This window comes from Amblyomma maculatum, unplaced genomic scaffold (assembly GCF_055883805.1).
Source record: "Amblyomma maculatum isolate TAMU_Amacu unplaced genomic scaffold, ASM5588380v1 scaffold_19, whole genome shotgun sequence".
NCBI classification, from domain to species: Eukaryota; Metazoa; Arthropoda; class Arachnida; order Ixodida; family Ixodidae; genus Amblyomma; species Amblyomma maculatum.
The window spans coordinates 9906254-9917687 of NW_028146744.1; the positions used below are offsets into that span (position 1 = coordinate 9906254).

General features: G+C 45.4%; 1 long non-coding RNA gene across 1 annotated transcript; it reads left to right on the forward strand.

The window, feature by feature from the left end:
- Positions 1-2686: 2686 nt before the first annotated feature.
- On the forward strand, positions 2687-10236 carry LOC146171661 (uncharacterized). Its single transcript, XR_014702839.1, has 3 exons — positions 2687-3331; positions 4724-4849; positions 9435-10236. It is a non-coding gene; the product is annotated as an uncharacterized LOC146171661 (long non-coding RNA).
- The last annotated feature ends 1198 nt before the right edge of the window (positions 10237-11434 follow it).

Consider the following 11434-nt stretch of genomic DNA (forward strand, 5'->3'; position numbering starts at 1 on the left):
TAGAATTGAGAAGTGTGCCGTCTACCGCCGGCGAGCTGGTGGTTTCAGCGATGACAGGAGAGAGGGCGCTGTGTGCAGGAGGAGCGCAGTGAGCGCGGAGCAGACAGCTGGGTGAACCGTCACCGCTAGTTCAATCGGACTCCGAAGGCGCTTTAGCTCCCACACGCTTGTCCAAATTTATTAATACGGTTATGTCTTTAACAATACAACTAGTTCCCTATAAAATAAGCGGCCGTCGTCAGGGAACGGCAATACACGTACAGGCAATGTAAGATACAGATTGCCGACGAACTGACAAGCAACGGCAAGATATATTTCCTGAACGTATTGGGTGCTTTATTTCTCGAACACTAGCGGGAGGTTCAGTGACGAATGTCTAACGTATTTCTATGATCGTGTAAATTTTTAATATTGGATGCACAGGTTTATGCGGGCTAGACTGAAGTCTTCCATCGACGCTCGCACGTACTGAAAACGCAGTGAATGGTGTTTTAGGCTAGGCTAGCGTACGTTTTGCGCCACATGTAAATCGAGGTATGCGAAGATTGCTTGAAGACAGAATTTATGCCAGCGCTTACTGATGACTTTATTTAAATGTGGGCGAATACATATGAACTGGCAGTCCTATTCAAAACGAAATGAATAATTGAGAGCACATAGCAATGAACGAAACCACATAATGGACGACGTGAAAAAAAAATCGCGCCTTAGTGCAAGAATATGGTACAAGCGTATAAAACTGTACAGAACTATATGAGAATATTAATGAACTGTACTAGGGCGTGAATAAATTAAGCTGCTAAATTTGAAAACACACAAGAGAAAGGCAGAATGATTAAAGTCCTCAAACACGATTACTTGCACCTCCTCAGCTTTAGGTGCTTTACCTGCTCTGCTTTAGAGGTCTGCTCTTGGGTTAGCGACTTGGCATAAAAACGCAATCGCATGAGGACGTAGAACTTCACTATGTTAAGTGTCATTTCTTTGTCATGAGTAGGGCAACCAAACTTGGAAACCTCTGCGCTTTGCAAAAAAAAAGCAAATTAATGCATGCTATTTGCGTTAATCTTTTTTGAACTAAAAAAAACCCGTGAAAGACTCTTCCAGCGTGTGCCCGAGCTTTGCAAGCTCCGAGGACGGATAAAATAGAAGACCTCCGTGGTCGAAGTTTGAGATAAATTGATTTTCTTCTTTTTGTGCCGCACACGATTTGCTTGAAATGAGATAAGCGGAGCAAGTACTGCATTTTGACTTCTTCATGAACTTTCTAGCGACATATCCTGCAATATAAGCTATGAGACGGCTAGAACTGTGCCTAGTGACGTATCTGTGGTCATCTGAAGGAAGGGAATTCAAAGTAGCTTCGACGTCCTCGAGCCTTCCCTCGTCAACCAAACGGTCAAGCTCATCAATAAGATTTGAAAGAAGCTGCGTAGGATTCTCGCTTGTACGGCTAATTCCAAGTAAGGCATTTACAATTTCAGCATTACAATTTCCTGTCCTTGGGGGTTTCGCTAAGTTGTAAAATGCCAGGGCATTAACTGTCACTAAAAATTGAGCCGGCGTGGGATGATCGTTGCAGCCATTAAATTGCCTCACGATGCCGAAGAGGTTTTCTAGTTTGTCTTGGCTTAGTCTCGATGTAATAATGCATGTACAACCGCATTTTGTAGATAAGTAGTCAACGAGGTCGACTAGTGGACTGCAAAGTTACCCGAAAGCCTTCCGCAATGCTGTTGTTTAGGAAACCACGCTTTGAGTCAACCATGCCTTGAGTGTATTTCGAGAAGGGAAGGGTTCGAATAGGGGAGGCAGCAGAAAGAGCGCGCAATGAGCAAGAAGAAAGAACGAAAGGAAGGAAAAGAGCATTCAGTAAAAGAAGGGGGGGGGGGGGGGCGAAAGTCATACGAGACGGACGGAACTGTTACTGTGCTCTCTGCAAACATGTGTTTTCCTGCTTGACCAATCATCGCTCTTCGCTCAACAACGCGCCACAGTACAACAGCCAGAAAAGCAACGCGATGCAACAAAATTCACGCAGGAAACGAGCCGCAGAAGCAGACGCCCCAAGCGTTTCCTCTGCGGCGCGCGCGCTTGTGATGCGCTCCTACGGCTGACAGCGCCACCTACGCTTTTCATCGCTCCGGCGACCACGTCGCTCCCTTTGCCGCGCGCCGAAGACGGCACACTTCCCAATTCTAGAACACTATAGCGCCGGGGAACAACAGAGGAGCGAGGTCGCCGCCGCGATGAAAGCGCGCGTGACACCCAGGGGGCGCTGCCAGTAACAGGTGTGCCAAGGGGTGCGGCGCGCCGAGCCGAGCTCCATTCGCTTGCATGCAAAGACGAGCGCAGACCGTCTTCGCGCGTTGATTTGAGGAATTCGTGTTTCGTTGTTCTGCATGTTCTTCGCCGTTTGTTGCGCTTTCTTGGTGTGTTGTTGAAACCTAACATCTAAGCAATGCGTGCACGACGACGGACAGACGACGCGACACAATGGACAGTGCCGGGCTGCAACAGCGGTTACAGCTTGTGCAAGAGAGTTCCTCTCTCTCTTCCGTGTATGCCGATCGCTGTGAGATTCGGTCACAGAACATCAAGAAAGCAGATAGAGTCCTGAATGAAGCAAGCGTTGTGTGCGAGCGCTATTTTGAACAAGTTTTCATTCAGCGCACGTACCCAGACGGCCACTGACGTCCGACGGACAACCGAACTCGGCCGCAACTCGGCGGCCGATTTCGGACGTCCGCCGGTATTCCGGCGTACGTACGAAAGCGGATGGTCGAATCCGTTCACCCAGCGGACAGCCGCCGTACGTCCGCCACTGGATTTGGTTTTACACAGCTATGATATAGTTTGTAGTCGTCGTGCTCGTCTGAATTGCGTATAAATCAGTAATGCCGTCAAGTCTGCATTATATGATGTCAGGGCGAATCGATGCGATAGAAAGCGTTTCCATTAAACAGTTTTTTTTTATTTTCCGCATGTTTCATCGTTGAATTCTGCCATCAAAATTTTTGATTAAAAGTTAAATGACCATTAAACATTTTTCTATCATGATGCTTCGGTGAAATTTTAATCAGTGGCTGAATAGACGCAGCAAGCAGCAAGCTCAAAAAGAACGAAACCGAACCTATCCTCAAAAAAATCTGATATGAGCCAATCCAATCCATCTGATAAGTTGAAGTTTAGTCATGGATGATGGCTTCGCGTTTCCGTGTTCTGCATTTACTGCGCAGTTACAAATACCTACGGCTGTAATGCACTGCTAGCATCGTTTTTGCTGTGGCTTGGTGCGGCTGGCACACTTTGTTCACCCGCCGATTCCAAAGTAAGTATTTCACCGAACTTTTGTTTCTTTAGTGGAACTTTTCGATGCACCGATGGTGCTGAGCTTTTGGGTAAGGAAACAGCTCTGTACAGCAGCCGAACGGTCGAGTGTTTTAAGCGCGACTGACTCCGCATAGAGAAACATATACTCTCTATGGACTCCGCGCCGACTAACTAAAGTGCAGCCTCAAGTCTGAGCGCCATCTTTCTCGGCATTACTGGACGCTGCGCCAGTAAGCCGCGCAACTTCTCTGTCTCTGATAAAGGAGTGCCTGCCCGAGCTTAAAGGAGTTAATTTGTTAACCATGCGCAACGTGCTGCGTTGTAAAAACTATACGAGAAAACTTTTGCACTCGAGCCTATCGTGCGACATGCCTACACTTGTGAAAACGTCGCGAGTTTTTTTTTTTTTTTTTTTTTAAATGGACAGCCGCTGATCTTTCTCGAGATTTACGGCAACTACAGTTTCTAGAAGGAACGGCTGTAGCTACTAAATAACTAAAGGTTTAGTACTCTCCTTAAGCTTTGACAAACCAGGACAGCCCCTTGCGCATGTTGGTTATGCATGTGGGACCGAACCGCGCAGAACAAGCGGACAAGGAGATGAGAGAAAAAAAAAAGTCAGCACTTGTCTTTTTCTTGACCCGCTGTTCTGCGCTGTTCTGGCACGAATTTGACATACCGCCGCCGCGATACAGTTGGGCTGTGAGCTCTGGTGCCTGCAACGCCTTCTTTTATGCAAAACAGGCATACTGGGAGGCCATGCAAGCCGCAGGCTCAAAAAAAAAAAAAAAAAAAGAAACACGAGTTGAGCAAAAGTGAGATGAAAACAAAATTGTTGTTGCTTTATCCTTACAGATATTCAAAGGCTCCTCAGAACTTAATTGCATTATTGACAGCGAGATAATGCCAAAGCTACACTAGAGCCATGCAGCACCTTATAGTGCATGATACTGAGCTTATGTCTCGCACTGAAAGCTCTTACCATGTTCTTAGATTATCATATTAAAGTAGCTTTAAACCCATGCTTGTTAATACAGTGATAGCCATAAATTGAATCTAGGGCATCATGCTCACATACAAGGCTTCTGATAACTGCTGGTCACATGATGTGGGCTATAGCAGAAACCTGTACCTGGTCATCTTACAAGCATTTGTGCAATTGATGCTTTTAATGTGTTGTAAAAGTTTTTGTGTTCTGTTTCTGTATGGGAATGCTTTCCTTATTGAAGGCTAACATTTGGCTTGCTACAGCAAAACCTCTACCTAGTCATCCTAAAAACAGCACCGCAGTTGGTGCTTTTAGTGTGTTGTAAAAGTATTTGTGTTCTGCTTCTGTATGGCAATGCTTTTCTCGTTAAAGACTAGCATGAGGCTTCCAAAAATTTTTCAGATGCCATTTGCTGTAGCCGATTTCGTAGGCCAACAGGAAGCAGCACTTTGAACATGGAAAACTGTCATCCACGGGGGAAAAACAGCAACATCCCTTTGCATTCTCATTTCTTTGGTATGGCTAAAAGTGAGTATTGTATCATTATCTATATTATTAATATTGAATCATGATTGTCAGTGTTGAAGTTGTTTGAGCGTGATTTTAAACACACAGGACATCCCTTCGACATTAAGGTTTTAGCTTGTTTACATGTAGGATGTAGAACTGGTTTCAACAAACTTTATGCAGCAAATTCTTTTTACATTGTCCACCATGTTACTTTTTGTCATTGTCCATTGAAGTAAATAACCAGTATTTTACGTTTACACAGTCGTCCACTCTTAGCTTGAATGAGAATGTGTGGCATGCAGTTTGCAAAATAGCAATGCATCCGTCACAGCCATGCATCAAGGCTAAGTGGCTTGTGCGTAGAGGGACCAGCCGCTCCAGCTTCACGTCATCTGCCTCTTTGTTTCGGTGTGCAGACGTGCATTGAGGCAAAGTGGTTTATGTGTAGAGAAACCAGGAGCTTCTTTGTCACATCTGGCTGTTTGTTACGGTGTGCAGATGCGCATCGAGGCAAAATGGCTGATGTGTAGAGGGACCAGGAGCTGCTGCTTAACGTCCTTCGCCTCTTTACTACAGTGCACAGCCGTGCATTGATGCTAAGTGGCTTGTGCATGGAGGGCCCAGGAGCTGCAGCTTCACGTCTGCCTCTTCGCTCAGGTACGCAGGTGCGTATTGAGGCAAAATGGCTTATGCATAGAGGGACCAGGAGCTGCTGTGTGGCGTAGTCTGTATATTTGCTATGGTGCATATCGAAGTACAATGGGGGGGCTCATGTGTAAAGGTACCATGAGCTGCTGCGTCATGTCGTCTGCCTCTTTACTATGGTGCGCAGGCATGCATCAAGGCAAAGTGGCTTATGTGTAGAAGGACCAGGAGCTGTTGCTTCACATCTGCTATGATGCGCAGCTGCATATTGTGGGTGGTGGTGGAAAACATTTCCATCAGATACAAATACAGGAGGTTACTCACTAGCTGACCCTGAGGGGGCCTGTCCTGACAAAAACAAGGGGTCCCTAGTTTGGGACCCCAGTGGTGGTAGAGGGACTAGAGGCTGGTACTTCACAATGTCTGCCTCTTCGCTACGGCGTGCAGCTGCGATGGATGCAGTGGCATTTCAAAAAGTGCATGCCACGCACTCGCATGTTCAGCCTGAGTGGACGACTGTGTACCTGCTTTAGCTTTGTTATTCATAGAATAAACCTAGGCCAAGTTGGATAAATTATAGCTCACCTCATATGTGGTCAGCAAAGAAAAGCCACTCCAGAAAATCTGATGCATTTACTGTCATAGGATTCTTATTCATATACATGCTACTGACAAGTCAGATTCTTCACCCTCAGAAATGCCAGAAAAATAACCAAGGGTGCGTCTGTAATAGTCTAGCTTCCTCTTTCTCTGCAGACTTGAGTCAGATGTGTGTTCCATTGCTGTGGGTGGGACAGGTGTGAATCTTTGATTTTAAGCTTGCAACAAGTATGTTATTGTAGTTTAAAGGCAAAACGGTACTAATAATCGCAGCCCCCCGTGGCCTTTATCCCCTTTTAATAGTGTTGCTAGACACTGAATTATTAGTTTACTCTGCACTGTTTCTGTCTAGTTAATGTGCGGAGATGTACATATATTTATATGACTTGGAGTTGTCGACTTTGCACTTAGAAACATTGCAGCGTTATCTGATGTGTTGCTTTCATTTCTTTAATGATTTCTGTAAGGGATCGGTGGGTATGCTAGGCACCATTATTAGTCTGCTCTTTTTGGGTCACCTGTTCAATGCCCAGCTGCGGCCGTCTCCCACTTGCCCTCGGACAGGAGGCGGAGAGACGTGCACAGAGAGGCAGCTACAGCAGCTACAGTGCTTAACGGAAACGTAGGCAGAGAGGGAAAGAAGTCCCCTCTTCCGAGGACTTTGCTGTCGCACTCGAAGACGCGGGGACAGGCAGTTTGTTCTCGTTGCTGTGTCATGTAGGGGGCTCATTTTTATTTAAGGAGCTTTACGAACAGTATACAACTAAGGGGTCCTTAGTACTAAGCGTACTAAGGGGTCCTTAGTACGCTGACTGGACTCATCACCCGGAGGCAGCACAGCTTTGAAACGAGCACCTCTTTTGGAAGAACTGCTTATCGTTCAAAGAAAAAATACTGTCAGGTTGAAGGGTGTAAGGCCCTCTTCCTTGTTGGGGAGCCCATAAAAGTGACAATTATTCAGTGCAGGCGCGCTGAGTGGGGTCTGGTTGAGGATTCCAACCCTGGATGTCAACAATGGTGGGAGATGGCGGCGTTGAAAAAGGGCAAGTGTGTAACAGTGACGGTATGATGCGGAGCGGGAGGATGTGGGTTGGCTCTTCTGATGTGGTCCGCAATGGTGCTGACTCGGACGCCAATAATTGCAGTAATTGCCCTGTAAAAGGAGCCGCCAAGGATGCAAGCTTTGGGCAATGGTTGCGCACGTGGGACACCGTTTTGATGGGTTCTATTTTGTTTTTTTTTTCCTAGGGGACAGATTTTGGCATGTGACCTAGTGAGCCAATCATTTCGAGGTCCATTCTCTAAATTCTGTTTGTTGTGAAACGAATTTGTTGTCCCTTTTGCATTGCTTGTATTAGGGAGAGGGTGAAGAATTTATGAAAGTGGAAAGACATGCCAAAATGTTTGTTAGCCAGTCATGTGTGAGTTCGTTGTCATTGGGGATGAGAAATGTGGGCGGAGTCCCGAAGTTAATGAAACGGCCCCGCGGCCAGGAGAACTCGTTCTGAGCTAGATTTTGATCTCTTTCCTCTTCGGCATAGATCATGGTCATTGTTTCACCTGTTGTAAATACGTACATTCATGTATAAAATTTTCAGTTCATCTTCCTCTCCGTGTGCAAGTTGTTGTGGCCAGATGCAGTAAATTCACTATTTTCATTTCTATATAACGTGCCTTTCTGAAGATGGTGAGCTCTTTTGTCCAATCCTGTAAAAAAGCAGCAAAGCGCTCCCAAATCTTCCACAAAACTGTGTGATATCTTTAATCCTAACTGCGGCTTGGTGTCACTCAAAACATGTAGTTGAGGTAGATTTCTCCCCCCCCCCCCTCTTTTTGTTCGTTCAAATGAGGACCAGCGGACACTAACTCTTGCTTTTGTAATGCCCTAGGCCCCACCTTAAGGCAGTACTTCAATGTCAATACCATTTTTATAGCTATGGCTGTCCAACAGCACTAATGTCTTTTATACACTTCTTTTACTAATCTCTTACCCAAGTGGTGGCTTATACTGCGGGGGCGAAAGTCTCTGGACAGTATGTCTAGATTTTGGACTAGAATCGCAGATGTAAGCGAATTGTGACCTTATTTCTCTTGCACACATGAAAGAACTAACGTTCAACTTTCACATCGACAAGTATGGTCCGAGTTTCCTGGTCGATGTGAAAGTTATGTGCTTTGACTGCAGTTTGTGTAGTCCACACACTTGTCCCAGATATTACATAGGGGCAAATTAGGCGCCTTTACAGGGGCAGTTTCTTTGGCGCCCTCTACCTTCCCCATAAAAAAGCTACAATGTTTCTTGCGAACAGCTGGCTGCATTTATAAATACCATTATTTTTTTTTGTAATTTGTTGTGCGTAGTTGAGAAATCTATGACATACATGCACAGCTGGTTGCCAGAATTATGCAACCATATTTCAGTAACTAACATCCATGCTGCATGCTGCCGGTAATACATCAGGAGCTTGTGGTTGTCAGCTTTTTATGTTTTGTGTGACTATAAGCCTTGCTATTGTAATGTCACATATAGCGCTGTGGGTAAACAAATAACTTTACTTTTAACTCTTGTAGAAGCATGAACACTGCGCAATCACAGCGGCGGGCTATGCTTCCACATTGGGCTTTAGCCACATGTCAAATGTCCATCTTTATTCTGCTGCAGCAGCTTGCATGTGATCAGATAAGTTACTTCGTCGCAGCTGCTCTAAGGAGACGCTTTCTAGACGCTTGTAGCCTAGATGTTGATGTCGATATACCCCCGACACGCCCAGGCAATGTCTTCGGTAGAGGGTACTTGGAAACCAGCGAAATGTGTAGTTTACAGAACAAAAAGGTAACAATTTTAAATGATGTTATTATTGATCACTTCTTTTCAGAGCAGGAACAATTACTTTAGAAATCTGCCTGTTAAACCGCTCAAAGTGCAGGTTTCTGCCGCCAATGCGTACCTGTGTAATACTGCAATGCTCTGGCTGTGCTTTATGTTCATATACAGCATCCTTTATGCTTAGTTTCTCTGCATGTGCACTCCATGTCTTGGGCATTGCTGAGGGTGCATAGCAGCAAGCATAACATGCCGTGTTTGGTCAGAGTGGCATGTTCAAAGAGACGACATAAAAACATTAAAATACTGAATGCCAGGTTCTGGTCAAACTACGTTTGTATATTTTGTTATTCTGCATGGGTTTTGCTGCAGTTATATGACCTTTCTATATAGTATGTGACAGTTCTGAATGGAGATGCATGCGTACAGTGCCATCTAGAAAAAGCAATTGAGAGAAACTGGCAGTTGCCCTTGGAGATGTGTAATCAAAGTTCAGCACAGATAACTTGAATTTAATTTTCCCTTCTATTGCAGGAGGAGCCCAGCCTGCTCTTTCCATCTTAGGCCTGAAAGACCAGCAACAGCTGATCGAGCAAATGCACAGGATAGTAACTGCTCCTGGAATCCCGGCCTGCGGAGGCCGCCCACAGAGAACTCGATCATCTCCTCGCTAATTCCGAAATATTAGGTTTCAATAAATACCTTTTCCTCCACCACCTCCCCAAGGGAAGAGCTGTCACGGCCAAGGATAATTAAAAAAAAAATTTTCAAGTAGATTCTTAATACTCCCGTTGGCCTGCATTTTACCATGCCATTCCTTAACATCGATATTTTTTTAGTGTAGACTATTTATGCATGCAGTTTTTGCAATAAAGCCAAAAAAATGCTTTTTTTACAACCTCGCATGCTGGTATGCCTATGCACTTAGCATGTTTTCAGGAATGGTGCATTTGTGTAAAGCTCAGCTAGCATATGTGCCTCTTTGATGGAAGTTTTAATTGCACACTACTGTTCAGTGCTTTGTGTGTGAAAGTAAAGCAGACAACAGGAAACTTGAACCTGTTGCATATTCTGTTGTCTGCTTTACTCTCACGACAAAGGCATTGAGCACTAGTATGTGACTGAAATTTCCATGGCACATGCTTGCTGAGCTTTACACGAATGTTATTGGCAAGTTTTTACACCAATAGCGGGCCCTGCAAGCATGTTCCGGGAAACGTCCGAATGTCCGCCTCCGGCTGCCCGTCGGACGTCCGTGGGACGCGATCCGGATCCACGAACGATAGTCCGACGGACGTCCGCTGTACGTATATCGAACATAACCGGACTTCCGTCGGATGTCCGAAGGTCCGAAAACGGACGTCCGTCGGTCGACCGTCGGACGTCTATGGCCGTCTGGGTATAAAACAATCAACGGTGAACTTGAGTAGAGGCCGGTCACACACATACTGATGACGCCGTTTCGACCATCTTTTCGGACGCATTAAAATATGTTTCAAAGTCGCTGCCATGAAAGTCGGGAACATCTGTGAACAGACAATTCATGCAGCGAAGCGGAGACGATGTTTACAAGCTAGCTTATGAAGAGCAGCCGACATCTGACGGCGACAGTCCCGAGGAGCCCAACAGGGGGGATTTTGCCACGAAGAACGAATGTGCCGTCTTTGCCAAAAGTAACCAGGCTGCATGTTTTGCTTCTCACATGTATTAAAAGCCAATGAGGATTTCCACTTTATCACAACTAGTTGAGAAGTGAGGACAGGTGCTCGCTCGCCTTTACATTTGAGATTTAAAGCTTCAGAAGTTTAGTATGAATCCACTACTACATGGCTGAAAAGCAGATCCTACAGCCTACTAAATACCCGAAATGTGGTCAAGGATCGCCTTGCCACGCTGAGAAAAAGCTTTCCACTACGCCGAGTGTATGTGAGCTGGATGCTGCCGGAGACAGTAGCAAATTGGTCCTGAAAAAGCTGTCAAAATTGATATGTCGGCTACAAAATCGGGTGAGGAGGCTCTTGTGGCGGAAGTTTCTATAAGAGGAAAAAGATTGTTCGCGAGACATTTCAAATCCAGTAGAGGCGGCGGCACTAATTGAACATGTTAGTGGGCTACAGTAGTACCCTAGCTGGTGCAGGCATACAACCATGTTGCTGGTGAGTGCTCGTCGTTCAGCGGAGATTTCTTTTCCCTGAAGCTAGTGTACGCTTGCGGTCAAGGACGGTACGGCCTACCAAGGCTCTGATTTGCATGCTGTGCCATGTTTGGAACCTGAATAAATGACTGTCTGAAGAATGACGTTCTTTTTTTTTTGTTTTTTGTTTTTTGCACAACGCAAGAGCTCTCTAAAACACTTTACTATTCAGACAGGATTCTAAGATTTGCGAGTTTCGAAACACCGCAGGCTTAGAAGGAATTTCTTTCTTTGCAACATATTTATCCAAGTGTGTGCAAGAGACTCACATAGGTTCGGAAACACGAGATGCACTATTAACACACGAGAAGTGCGACCTAAGCTGTATTAAGCTCGTGGC